Source organism: Meleagris gallopavo, chromosome 15 (assembly GCF_905368555.1).
Source record: "Meleagris gallopavo chromosome 15, MGAL_WU_HG_1.1, whole genome shotgun sequence".
Lineage (NCBI taxonomy): Eukaryota > Metazoa > Chordata > Aves > Galliformes > Phasianidae > Meleagris > Meleagris gallopavo.
In genome coordinates this window covers 5,081,817-5,096,087 of record NC_139418.1, presented here as the reverse complement: position 1 = coordinate 5,096,087, position 14,271 = coordinate 5,081,817, and the positions used below count along the sequence as shown (strand labels likewise).

The window sequence follows — 14,271 nt, the reverse complement described above, 5'->3', positions numbered from 1 at the left end:
AGTATGCAGAAAATACTGGAATTCATGTTGGAAGCTGTCAAGTAAGAATAACAAAAAAACATTATTGCATGAATAAGAACTTCTTATTGCTCCTTAAATAACACTTTTAGAGCAATTTGGAACTGAGCTAGTGTGCTGACAAATGCTTGCTGGAAATAGAATTGTTAAAGTTTTGTTTTGTTTTTTAAACACATCTGAATTTTAAGAAGAGAATGTATATAAGAGGAGAAGAATAATTCAAGAATTTATATACAGAAAAATGAAAAAGAAAATAGGAAACAAGTGCTAAAGAGAGAAAAAGTCGTGAGATTGAAAATGATCTTATCTTTAGCATTTACCGTTTCTCCTAGGAACTTACCATTATTTCCAGCTGGTGTTTTTATTAAAGGCTCTACAGAATGCAAAACATTTCAAAAACTTGTAATGTGTTTTCCCACTGTTTATTCCTCCTAATTTAGTTGTTCAGTCATAAACATAAAAAGATGCATAAAATTTCCTCAAGCTGTAGATACAGGCAAAAATTGGTGATTGGAAGAATTGTAAGAGAATTCCTATCCTCTGCTCACATTTCTGGAGGATCAATAAAACTAAGGAAATAGAAGAATTTCGTAGCTATTAAAATTGGTAATAAAAATGTTTTTGCTATTCTCTGTGACTTCTTCAGTAACTGTCAGCATCAGGAACATTTTTATTTTTCTCAAACCAGTATATTCACAATGGGAAGTTAATGTTGTAGAAGTAAGGATTATGCAGCTGGAAGATTAGGCAAAACACAAATGTGGCACAGCAGATGCCATTATAGCTTCAAAAGTCAGTTTCAGGATGAGCTTGACAATCCTTTCCTTTGCAAAGTCATGTTGTGTTTTTGTATATAATTTCTCATTAATGGAATAGTTGGGTATCACAGGTGTGATGGATGTTGTCCATCCTTTAGGATAATACATGTTAAACTGCTACCTTACTTGACTTAGATACTTGTAAATTAGGGGTAATACTGTTATGTCTGCAGTTCATTCTGTCGTTGTTGGAATAGATGCTTTGCTTGAATGCAAAATAATCTAGAAGTTATTTTTGTCATTTCGGGGTGAGTGTGGTGGGTCTATCCCATGCTGGATAAGGAGGGCATTTTATAAGTAGCAGTAGAAGTAATTGCCATTCAAATAAACTCAACAGTATTTGAAATTACCTTTTCTTACCTCAAAATAGTTTCTCACCAGTCAATGTTGAAGTTAAATTGTATATGTCATCCTTTTTCAGAGAAGATTCTCATTCTTCTAAAAAGAATATGTATTAATTTTTAAAGTCATATTTACAAGTAACCTACATAAGACCTGCTGATGTCTTGAATTTTCATAAAGCATCCTCTTATGAATTACAAATTCATAAGATGTCTCAGTAATTGTAGCTTGGGTATTTGAATGCATCATGGCTACTCTTGGTGCAATGCATTTTCCATTATAAATAAGATAGTGCTTATAAGGTCTGTCTCTCAGGTCACTGAATTCCAACATCAATGACTGCAGTAAACAACATATTGTCTCCATTTAAAAGACATTCGGTTTAGAAACAAAATAAATGATACAGGCCTGGCTTATTCTTCATCCATTCTTAATGTACTTTAATATTTTAATTTCCTAAAAATATTGTATTACACAAATTTCCTATTTATTGGTGGAAGCAGTGAGCAGGAGCCTATTCTTGAATCCATAACTGAATATATAGTGCTTGAACAGTAACCCTCAATGAGTGTAATAGCAAAAAATGACTTGTGCTGTTACAGTTCATAAAGCCTCGATCTTCTAATGAGGAAGCCTTACCATGAGCTTTATACAACTGGGATCTAAAGTATTTAACATTACCAGTCCTTTGAATGCTGTTTAAAGTAGTGTCTTTTAACTGTTTTATAACCTGTACCAGAATTGAATAGCCCGTCTTAAGTGCATTCATTTTCTGCTTAGTATTTCACTCAGTGTATTTGAATGTGGTTTTTATCCATAATATATAAACTGTCATTTACATTTTCTTTAAAGTGTTTAGTGCAATTTGAGACTCATTCTGAATTATGTTGAGGAGCGTTACATGATCACAGTTACTTACACTGCATGTTGTCATCTCCTGCACACAAGTTAATTTGCAGGAGTACTCTAACTGAAAATTGGGCTGTTTAAAACAGCTGTACGTGTGCTGTGTTGTATGTCATGGAAAACATGAAAATATTAATTCCAGTTCATAGAGCGCTGAATGTGCAACTCTTCAGATTTGGATGGCCCAATTTTTCACGTACAAAGATTTGTCAGAAACCTTATGAAACCTTTTAGTTCATCTCTGAAATGTCACAAATGAGTTTTCATATTGTAAAGATTACTGATCCAAATCACGTGTTTATCTTTAATAAAAGTACACTTTCAAAAATTCGGGTTATTAAGCTATTGTAGGGCTTGGGGATGTGACGTTGATTGTCTTTATGTGAGCAAGCAAAGCTATTCACTGCCCTCATGCTTAGTTTCCAGGCTCAGCTTCTTAAGATGAAGTTCCTCTGTTAAGTTCATCTATTAAAAACAAAAACAAACAAACGAACAAAAAAAAAAAACAACAGGAAAGAAGGAAATCAGTCAGATATACAGTTATTATTATGTGGGCAGCTAGTGAGAAAGGAACAAATTACTGTGAGTTCCAGAATTTTTATTATATCTACTAATGTCTTCTCTATTTAAGTGCATATAAAATAAACAAAACATCAGATTTAATATATACATGTAATTGGTGATCTGATAAAAATGTTAGACCTTATGCCATTTTTTACACATCATTCTCCCTTTTGTTATTATAGTGATGTTCTTCATTGTGAGAGAAACACAATAGGAACTTTCATATTATTATTAAAAAAAAAAAAAAAAGTCAAATTCACAGAGCAGTTATTCACTGTGGTTGTCTGTAATCTTCCAGCATCTTTTTTCATTGCGTGTGGATACTTTCTTATAAGTACATTAATGAAGAATAAATCTAAACAAGATAAGAAGAGAAAATTGGAAGCCTTCTCAATACGTTTTGTTCCCCACAGCAGGAATTACAAAATAATTTTGTTTATTTTTTCCAGTTCTTTGCTGTTGCCCAGCCAACACCTGAGGGATCACAAACGAACCTGGGAGTAAGTAATTAAAATTCAAAGCTTCAACATTCAGATACTTTTACACTTTCTTTTGCTTCCAACTTGCAAGAAATTTTCCAGACAGGCTTTTAATTAACAGGTGAGTTTAATTGATATGTGAGTTTTTTGTAAATGGAAACGATATCAGTGAGCAGTAAGGGAGGAGCTTTTCCTACTCATGTTTTGAGAGCATTAGCTTATTTGCATGTTGATGTTTCTGTTTGAATCCATTTTCTTTAATGAAAAAATAAAGTGGAATTTCTAAATACTGAATAGAGCAGAGAAAGAGTTTACCAGAGTGATGACTAACTTTCACAGCATCTCCTAGTGTGAAACTCCACGTTGGATATGCCTGACAGGTTAGCCTGCTGTGTTTATTAAAAAGTAAGAGTGATGGAAATTCATAGCACTGTAAGCAATCTGTTGTGCTTAGTTAAACTATACATGATTTTACTAGGCTGAAACTAATTTAACCTAACTTTACCATCTAAAATACAAATGTCAGGTCAGAATTAGCCTTGTGGACTCCTGTTTCAGTGTATGTGGATTCACAAGTGTGTCAAGCCATCTTAGTGTTGGAAAGAGTCATCTTCTGCAGGTGGAGAAATGCCTGCCTTCCAAATGCCTTAATTTAGACAACATGGATTCTCTAATGTTTACCATGATCCTTCTGCTCTGCAGTTTAGGACTGTTGCTTTATTTCTTTGGTTGTCTTTTTGCTTACCAAAGGTTTGGAATTGCAGAAGTGGCTAGAGTTTCGGGGGCTTTTTGAATGGTGGATTTTTGAAGGAGACCAACATCATGTGAAATCAGATAATGTGCTGTTTGTTTTCAAGCCAAGTAAAATCCTAAGCCATGCTGTGCACTGAAAATGTTTTATGAGTTAAATAAGCAGCCAGCCAAAGAGTTTCTTGTGTAGGCAGTCGTAGGACAGCACCCATATTTGATCATGGAAAGATTCCTTCATCATCATCATTGCTTGAGCATGTGAGTCTGGTGGGAGAGTTGGTGAGAAAATACTACTACAGTTAATGTGATCTGTATACAATAACTCTTGACTGAGCTCCATATTTTCATCATTGCTCCTCTTTTTGAGTATTTGTTGCCATTTTTATTTCACTCAGCAGGCATGTAAATCTGTAAGCAAATGATCTCTACCTTAAGGAACAGTGACCTTAATGGGCATTTCATACAAAATTGACTTACAGCTGACCTGTGCAAGAACACTTATATAAGAATATTTATATAATTCATTCATATGAATACAGTCTAGCTATTCTATGATATTGTTATATCTGTCTTTGTGAAGTATAATCTTTCAAGGAAGAAAAATGTGGAGATTATTAAAAAGAAAACAAACAAACAAGAAACTATTTTGCTTTTCAATAAGGTATATATTTCATAATAAACCTTAAAATAATACCAGCCTCTGAGAGCATATTTAGAATTTCCCATCCTATGACCATTGTGTAATTCCTTTTAAGTAGAACTAGAGGTGTGGTAAATTATAACATTTATGCATTTAAAAAGAGAAATCAAGCAGTTTTCTCCTGCAGATTATACCAGATACACATTTTAGGAAGAATGCCAAACTGTCTTTCCAAGGACATGGGCGTCCAATGCAAAATTCATCCCCTCTTTCTACAGTGGAACCAAAAATTAATAGTCTTTCCCCTGGGCTTTCTTCTGCGACAGAAACAGAAGAATGTTTTTTTCTTTGCGTGTTAATCAGTAAAGAGCAGCATCTCATATGCAGCACACTTCAGCTCTCCTGTATCACATTCTTCTGGTTGTGTGGTAGTTTTTGTGTACCACAGCTTCCCTGTTTATGTTTGGTTTATGTTTGACAGCGGGAGTTTCTTTCCTGGTTGTGTTTTTTTTGTTGTTCTTTTTCTTTTTTTAATTTACATTTGTATCTGTTGATTACTTGAAATAGGCAAAGACAAGAATGCTTTCAGTAGTCCAAATATATCCTCTTGCCTGATGGTCTTGAACTTTATAACCTTGCAGTCTGTTCATGACAGTATTATAAAAGGGAAAGATCTGGCTATAGAAGCTCTCCAATTCCTAGTGGCTAAAACAACTCCCATCTTTTTTATTTGCTACATGTATTTATTATATGCCAAGCAACTCACTCTGTTATAATTTGGAGGAAAACAGTGTACTAGGCACACCAGTGGCAGAATGTCACCAAGCATCCGGGAGGCTGATCTAAGTCTCTCTTTGGGACTGATCCAAGGATCAGAGAGTAAAGGCTTAAAGCCACCTTTAACTTCCCAGGAGCTGAATTGGGCATCATAATGCTAACCCAAAGAACTGGCTCAAAGCTTTATGAAATTGTAGAATATGTGAAAGCAAGCTGTGAAGACTTAATCCAGATAATATCACAGTGGTATAACGATGGACTGGGGCAGCAACTGGGAGATTTGGCAGGGAATATGTCTGCAAAATGGCCAGCATTTCTTTCTTCAGAGTTGTTATTTCATTGTTAAAATAAAAGATAGGTGGTTAAAAAACAAATATTTTCAAAGTATTTCACCAAATACTAAACAATGAGTACTGCTGTACACTGGGAAACAAATTAATGAATCAAACATTGCAGTACAATCCACAGGGGCTCGTTTAAAAGCAAATGCATGACAGAGCTGGAAACCAGCTTAAATGCAAATGAGCTGATGTGATGAAATCTGTAATGTTTGATTCATTAATTTGTCTCTCATCGTACAGCAGTGATCATTGTTTAGCATGTACAACTAATGAAAAACCTTAAGAAACAGGGAATTTCAACTTTCTAGAATAGCTTTACTTTAACAGAGAACTTGCCATGTGGTCATCATAAAATATGATTATGTGAGAGCCTTGCTGCATCTGTAGCAATTTTTTCTTGCTTTTTTTTTTTTAAAGTAATATTTAATATACATTCTTGTTATGCAGGCTAGCAGATGGAAAGAAGGAGAGCCAGCATCATATGATCTGCTAGCTTTCCAAGGGCCACCAGCAGCTAATATGTTATAGTTAAAAGGAGAAAAACACTTGAAAAAATAAAATCTTGGCAGTGTGCTGAAGTAGAAGTGTGTTGCCCCAGCCATCATTAGAGTCGGTAACTTTCCAGATTTCAATCCACTGTGAAAACAAGATTGAATGCCCGAAGGGTGAGGTATAGGGGGTCAACTTATTGTTTTCTTTCTATAGAAGTTAAGCTAATAAATATCAGTTCTGGCAGACATTTTGGAAACATATATTAAATATTGTGCAGTTTACCTCAGCCTATCATTGTGTTTCGGTTCACAGTCCTTGCACGCATGACTGTAACATTTGAGAAAAGAGGACAGGAAATGATTATCAGGTTAAACGGCTGCTGTAAAACATACCATAAAATGTTGCAATTTGGACTACAGTAATGAAGAAAATTTTACCTGAGTCAATCTCAGCATTTACAGCCACAAGTAAAGAATTTTGTATAGTTTAGTTTTTATTAAAATTCATCAATACGACGGCTTTGATTACTAAGAGTCATTTTTGAGAGATGATGGTAGTAGCCTCGTAGTATACCAGGAAATAAGAAAAACAGAAGTCTTTTGTAGCTCATCATCAGCACATTATAAAGAATTGGCTCAGTTAGGATTCTCATTTTTGAGATTCTTGTTCCAAATCCAAACTCCATGCATTAGATACCTTGCAGGTACCTCTAGGTATTGAAATATACAATTAACTGCACAGCTTGTACACACTTGATTCAAACATACCAATTTTTATCATGTCAACCTATGAAACTGTGATCTATTCACTGATTTCTTAGCCATCTTTTTAAAGAACAAAGATGTTCTCCTGGCTTTTTTGAGATTACAAGCAACGTTATATCAAATATTTTCTTTTGTAATACAGCTAGCTCTTGAATTCAACTAAAACCAATTATTATGTCATTTGTAACTGCATATAAAGTGTCTTTTCCCATGGAAAAATCAAAATCCTCAATCAAATCCTAGTGAGACTGGTCCTGTTAAAAACATAATTCTTTTTTCATAGCGTTCAGTATACATACTGAACAAAAGCACTGCACACTTTTTCAAAGTCTACCAAAATCTCTTGAAAAGGGCTGTTCGAAGAATATGAATTGTGACTGAGATTTTCTTCAAAAGTTTCTGGAGTCTGCTGTTACTACATGGGCACCTAAGGGTTCTTACATACTGTATGGTTATTGTTGAGTCCCGGCCTGACCCATTGATTGAGCACCTGGGGAAAAAACCCGGTCAGCCCTGGGAGCACAGGTGAAGGCAATTCAGCTGAGCAACAGGAAGGGCTGCAGCCTGGCTGTACCTCTCTTACACCTCATTTAAGGGCTGACTGCCACTGGAGAAGGGTTTCTGATTGGATATCCCTCTTTTATGAAGTTTTTTTTTCTGTGAGCCTCAATCTTCAGAGGCTGTTAAGAACTTTTCCTTTCTTTTTGTAACGCCCTTCCATTCGAGGTAGTGCCTTTGTTATTACATCTCCTTTGCTACTATTCTACCGTGTTGATCTTTCTGATTGTTACACATATGGAGTAAATTGCGGGGAGGTGATTTTGGAAAACAAACCAAATCCAGCTGCAAAGATAATAGGAAGTGAATTCCTTGGAAATTTCTTATTTGTTTTCATTTATTGTTGAATGTGTCTTAGGCTTGTTATTTTATTTAAATCTCTTTTTCTGTACTCTGTTTGTGAGCCACTTAGGTTTTTTAACCTTCCCAGTGTATTAGACTTCTCTTCAGCCTTCCATCCTGTCTTACTGTAGTTTAATGTTACGTATCTTCTCTGAGTTCAAATTATTTTAAAAATTTGTAGGAGAAAAATGGTTAATTTGTTAGTTCATTAATAGCTTGTTTGATTCTGCTAAATCCAGGAGTGAAAATTCTCTTGGAGTCAATGATTCAGAACCAACACTGAGGAATGTTGTAGTATGTTTTGCACGAAGTCTTAGTGTTATCTGTTTTCCTTTTATCCAGTTAAAAATCATTTCTTATGGATGCTTTTGAAGTTAGCAAACCATTATTTCTTGTAACATCAACATTTTTTACTCTTATATGGGTACGACGTTTAATTACCTGTGTTCCTTTTTTAATGCAATTCTTTCCTATTCTCTGGGACTGGAATTACAATATCAAGTGGACTTTCCACCCGAGGCACAGGCATTTGTGCTCTTTCTTTCTGGAAAAGTAGTTGTGGTTTTTGTGGGTAGGTGTGTGAGCAGCATGATAAAGAACTGGGCAAGGTAGCTTTTGTGCCTTCCAGCCAAGAAGTAAACTACAGGTGTTGCTAAAGATATACAGTGGGGTGAAGGATGGAGGGTTGAAGTATTAGAAGAACTGCAGAGCTGACTGAAGACATCTGACTGCTGTGATGCTGTAATATTCAATTATCTTTAATTACTAAGCTAGCTTCACCATCATGTCACCAAAGGATTAACATGGTAGTGCTAGGGACATAGAGTAAGTTGTTCTTGTGCTTAATATTATTTTTTGATCTTTTTTTAGTCTTTTTTTATATTTTTCATTTGTGCCTATTAGATCTTTTCTTTGAAGTCCTACCTAGCGTGGTGTTTTCTCTTCAGAAACAATTTTTGCTTATCTTGAGATTCACAGCTTTGTTGTGGCTCTTATGTTGATGGAGCATTTTCTCATGGTCATGTTTATTCCCACTCACAAACCATTGTGGGTGTATTGCTTCACTTCTGAATGTTGTTCTATTTCTTAGCAGCCTCTTTTCACCATCTCTTTTAGCATGTCAAATCCTTTACATCAGTCTTTTGGATGGTTTAATTCCTCAATTCTTCAACTGATGATATCACACCTGTTTGTGTTACTAGGAACAGCCAAAGAATTATAACTAGTGCGTGCCGTTCTGCTTCATGCACATGTTTATTAGTAAGCTAGTAATGTTGTAAGAAGTGGCTCTAGCCATTGCTGATAGAGTGTACAAAAATTACAGTATAGTAATTCAAAAATGTGTTATCTCAAAATAAGGTTTTGCGTATGAACTTGTACTCTATTCAAGTTACAGCAGGTGGTTTTAACTAGTTTAAGTTTTCTTTAACTTTTGGAAACTTTATTTTTTAGGTTTTCAGGTATCTCAGAAGCCTTACAAATCAAAAGGTGTTACTGCTAAACAATGGAACGGAATATTTTACAAGCCTCAGGAGAATTTGTTTTTAGCATTTTCCATTCAATAACAAAATGCTATGCTTTAATCTTTATTCACATTCTATTTTAATGTTATGTAAAGGTGTCACAAGTGACAGTCATTGCTCCTAGCCTGCAGTCTATATCCAGGAAGATTTTTGAGTCGTCTCCAAACGTTCGTTTTATGAAATTACTTTGTAATTTAAACATTAGTGTAAGGAAACAAAGGAATTTGAGATAACAGAGGGGATTCAAGATAAATTAACAAGTTTTGGTTGCTTAAAACTATTTCCAGGGTCGTGGATATCTTTGTTTAAGATCTTGTAAGAACGAGCATTGGCATGGTGTTGAAGGCGCAGATTCAGTCCAAACAGTTTGCTGGCTGCTAAAGCAAACGGCAGATGTCAGTCTGAGGAGTACAGGACAGACTTTCCTGAGCTAAGAGAACGTTGCTGGTGATTGTTAGGCAGGACCGCTGTGCTCCTAGTCTGATGGACAAGAGATTCAGTAAGCTAATATTGTTGCACAAAGGCTCAAATGGCAAGGCAGTGTATTAGTTGTATTTTATCGTCATTTCTTAAGGATTCCGTATTATACAGACTGAGAAATATACAAGAGAAAAGCTCACCAAATAGTTTGCTTGGAGTGTAAATGTAAGTGGAACAATCTATAATTAAAAAAAAAAAAACAAAAACTTTTAAATTGGAGTTGAGCTTTAAGAAGAGACAATGAGTAACACCTAAACAACTGAGAAAATCTGCTATCACAGATTGTTCTCCATACCCGTAAGTATTCCTTAACTAAGGAAAAAATTTCCCCACCCTGAGGATGGTCCAGCCCTGAGGCTTGTTGTCCAGGCAAGTTTTGTAGTCTGCCCACTTAAGATTTTCATATCTGGAGTAATTCCTGTGTTGAACTCAGGGTTGGGACAGACAACCTTCTGCTGTCCTGTGCAACCTCAATTGTTTTCCTGCTTCCCTTATTGGGAACACTGGTAGGTAACTATTCAGAAACAATGATATTGATCAGCTCCCAGTTAGCACCATTCTATGAATCATTATTAACTCTTTTCTGAAGAGAGAGGCAAGTGATTTTAGGGATAACTGGGGCAGAGAGAGTTGCAGTAATATGTTAAAGGTTACCCAGCAGTGCCACCAATCTCTGGATTTCTAATGCTGTTCCCTTTCTGCTTTGCACGGTCCTGTGTAAAGTAGAGATTATTAGCTGAATTTGGCATGCTCTTGCTCCATGTAGAGGAGTGCAGCTGCAGAAGCACAGCCCTGTGTTTATGTTCACTCCCGTGCTTGTCACTGTGGCCAGTCACATAGTTTGAAGGTAGCCTCAAGCTGATACACACAAGTTTGGGGGCAATCGTGCTCTGGGGTGACTGGGGAAAACAGCACCATACACTTTTGTATGTCCTTGCCTTCCCTACTTTTCCAGGAGAGGTGCAGTGTAGCCTTGAGTTCATATCACACAGAGGTTATTACATTTTAAGTGTGTTATGGTTTACAGGTGTTTTTTCTATGAAAACATGGTTTATATTAAGAATAAGACACTCTTGTCTGTCAAATAAAGCATGGGCAGCCAGTACCAGGCTCTTTACCAGTCAGCTGAGAAGTTTAAACTCAATAAAGAAAACACTTAAGAAGTGAAGCCTTCCATGAAGTTCATAAAACTAGATGAGCAGTAGCCCCCCGTCGCATTACTCGTAGCACCTAGTGGGTCTTGCAGGAGAGCACAGAGCAGCAGCCAGCCTCTGACTGGCATCATGCACATCCAGCGCCTGTGGCGTGAGCCTGCATCAGGTTGACTTACACTTGGTCACGGTGTATCCTGAAGGCCAGTTCATCCCTTTGAGTAAATGTTGTGTGTTATTATCAGTGGAAACGGATCCCATGAAAGCTGCATGACAGAACTAGATCACTTCTGAGGACTTGTTACCAGGATAAGCGAGTATCATGCTTTGTAATTTCTTTTATTTCATTTTTCAGTCACTGATTAATCAAAAAGCAGTAGTTCCGTCCATTTTCCTCTTGTGTAAAATTTAATTTCATTCCTGTGAAGAATCTTTAGGAAATAAGGAATTGCAATAAGTGTTAAAAGATGTACAGAATAACTCACAGGCCTCTACTTAGTTAACTGGTCTTTCTTTAGATCTGAGTTTTCCCCTTTTGTGTTGTAAGACATACAACTAAACCAATTTGGTCTTTAATCCATAGAACATGCTGTCAACCTCGTCTGTCTGCTTTTGTGTCAGTGCTTACTTGACTATGACTACAGATGTGAAGAATTGAATAGTAATAAGTCCCTTGCTTATATTTGATATGCGATTTTTAGATGTTTTATATGCTATTTCCATATATACATTTGCTGAGAACTAGTCTTTAAAATTACTTTTTACTTATCTTCATGACTGTAGACTTTGAAGTAATACTTCAATGACAGCTGAACTGAGACATTTTAACAGTTTCTGAACGGGGTCTGAACAGACCTCTTGGTTTTCTGCAGCATGCAAAGGAGCTGCTTCCCTCTTCCAAGTTTTATCATGTAGGAGGCTATTAAAGTTATGAGTTTAGGCTGAGGCATGAATAAATCCTGAGTCTTACTGATGATGTCATTATAGCGGTCAATAAAATACATAGTAGCAAATGCTTTCCGTGCTAAGATCAGCTAAGCAAATCAGGATACACGAGCAATTAACTCTTTAATTAAGATGAATGGATGACATTAGCCCTCCTTAAACCCTGCTCGTCAGCGTTTACAAATAGAAAAAGACGGATGTCTCCTTCCCAAGAAATCTAGCTTTTATTTTTCATTCTTTGACAGTATCTCATTCTTTCCACTTTGTAAACAAATTCACTGATGAACTCTGCCAACCACAGAGATTTTAACAGCCCTATTCAATCAGTGCTATTTCTCATTGCTCAGAGGTAATGTATATGAATTTCTCTTATTTTCTGGGGAAGTTGTATTGAGTCTGTGATCTTAATTGAGAAAAATAAAGGTATTTTGATGACCAAGTATGAGATCATAGGAATTCAATCAGTGTGATATGTTAGAGGCTGTATAGTTAAGTACTATTAAGTTTCTTGCCTTTGAATTGGGTTATTAATTTTGAAAAAGTTGTGTATAAATGGAATGAATAAAGCCTTCCAGTTCTGTCGATGCAGATCAGAGTAATCTATCTGGAAGCACATAGTTTCTCTGCCTCTGTTAAATACACACACTGCAGTATTTGTATAAAGAACAATAAGAATTTGCAGTGATTGAAGTGTTGTGGCCCTTTGTAATCCTACAGAATCACAGGATTCTCACTTACAAAGACAAACTTTTTGCTGCTTTCTGTTCCTAATGGCATATGGCACACACACAATATCTGGAAAGGAATGTTTTCCTCGTGCATGTCTTCGAGTAACATATGCCTCATGTGTAGGACAGATTGGAATCAACGTATCTGTTGAAAACAAAAATTCAGTACTATTTTCACAAATAAAACGTATGCTTGTAATGCCTCAGGTACAGGTTTTATCCATGTTAATGTTACTCTGGTCTTTTTTTTTTTTGTGAAGCCCATTTTACTTACAAGGCAGTATTGGGGGATTGCTTTCTCCTTCTGTGAAAATCCTTTCTGTGAAGAGTTGGAAGCACTTAATGTTTAGTTATACTCATGTGGCAGTATGCTCCCAGCCATCCCCAGCATCCTCATTCTGCCTAAGGCCTTGCTCACGCTATGAGTTCAAAAGACTTTGCCCTTGCTCAGGACTGAAAACAATACTGGGAGCTCAAAGAACTGATAGCAGACACCTGGTTCCCAATCCTAAATACTGTGTCAATACAATTATCTTACCCCACAAATAGAGCCCCTTGGAGCTCTCCTTGCAAACCTCTGGCTTGTGTCAGGATCTTACCTTTGCATAAGGCTGCCTCTTGAGGTTTCTTACACCTCTACACTGATCTACTTTGACACGGTGATTCCTTGCTAATATAGAACTGTGTTGTTTATAGCTTTAAGCTGTACTGGGTTTGCCAAGATTAAATGCTAGGTTGACTGTGTAGCCCCACCTTCTATGTAGCAAATAGTCTAAGGTATCTGTAGTCATTTTGTATCTTGTTCAAGTCACTGTCTTCACTGTTTAAATAACTATAGTGTATCTGTTTTATATTAATAAATATCTTCCTGCCTCTCTCTTATGAGTGAAGTGCATGGTGCTGTGGTTGCCATCTGCAGCAACCCAGTATTCTGAAGTATGGCAAGTCTGTATGATGTCTCTCACTGTAGCTGCAGGATCTGCAATTGCCATAGATTTAGGGATGCCCTCATTCACTTTTATGTAGTACATACATACATCTTTATTATAAAGAATATTCATCATTTCCTCTGCATTTCAAAGAAAGAATGATACTATTCTTATATGACTAGGTATATATTAATATACAGAGATGCAGACATCAAATTATTTTAAATGCATGTATCTGTCTGTAGTTATGGGAGAGAGAAACTGAACTCTTCACATTTTGAATCCGGCTGGTTGGGAAATAATGTTTATGAAAAGGCAACACTCACTGCTTATGTACTTGTGAAAAAGTCGAGTAATTCAATTTAAAAAGACAAGAGGACATTAGGATGGAGAGCATGAAATAAATAAAAAGTACATAGTAGAAACAGAATAAAGCTGTAATCAGAAAGAAAGTTAATCCCTTCATTTTACAACTGACAGTTCAGTGAAGTTTCTGTTTTAATATTATGTGCAAGCCAAACTGCCAAGTTCTATTTATCATCTGATATAAATCAAGCTCTAGTCCAGGATACTGGAAAACCTCTCTTGTAGAGTTTTACCTCTTTAACCTCAAATGAAAACTGGCATTCCATCTGGATAGTGTCCAATGTGTCACATTTTGGTAGTCATCAACCAGCTCGCCTTATAAATCAAGAGCACTGATTAAATAATCAAGATTTTTGAA

General features: G+C 36.1%; 1 protein-coding gene across 4 annotated transcripts in view; it reads left to right on the top strand.

Moving 5' to 3' along the window:
* Positions 1–14,271, top strand: part of TENM2 (teneurin transmembrane protein 2) — a 1,471,143-nt gene that overhangs the window by 828,263 nt on the left and 628,609 nt on the right. For all 4 annotated transcript variants that reach the window (XM_085236695.1, XM_085236691.1, XM_085236690.1 and 1 more), the window contains one exon: positions 3,098–3,148. The gene's annotated coding sequence lies outside the window, so the exon portion shown is untranslated. The remainder of the gene's footprint in view (positions 1–3,097; positions 3,149–14,271) is intronic.